A 277-nucleotide genomic window follows, 5' to 3' on the forward strand; every position below is an offset into this window, starting at 1 on the left:
GCGAGACCCTTGCTCGCCCGAGCGAGGATTTGGCGCCCGGGCGAGGAGTTCTAGAACCTAAAACTTCCCATCGCCCAGTCCCTCGCCCAAGTGAGACTGTGCTCGCCCAAGCGACAGGGACTTGGACAGAATACCAATTTTTGCCATTTTTGACAACCAAAACATATTTAAACTTAGTTTTTCAAACACCTGCACTCAGAAAAGTTTCCAACAACATTCATATACAATATTCAACACATTTCATCAACAATCATATATATTCAAAGTATTCAAACAT

Source organism: Lupinus angustifolius, chromosome LG01, assembly GCF_001865875.1.
Source record: "Lupinus angustifolius cultivar Tanjil chromosome LG01, LupAngTanjil_v1.0, whole genome shotgun sequence".
In the NCBI taxonomy this organism is placed as follows: Eukaryota; Viridiplantae; Streptophyta; class Magnoliopsida; order Fabales; family Fabaceae; genus Lupinus; species Lupinus angustifolius.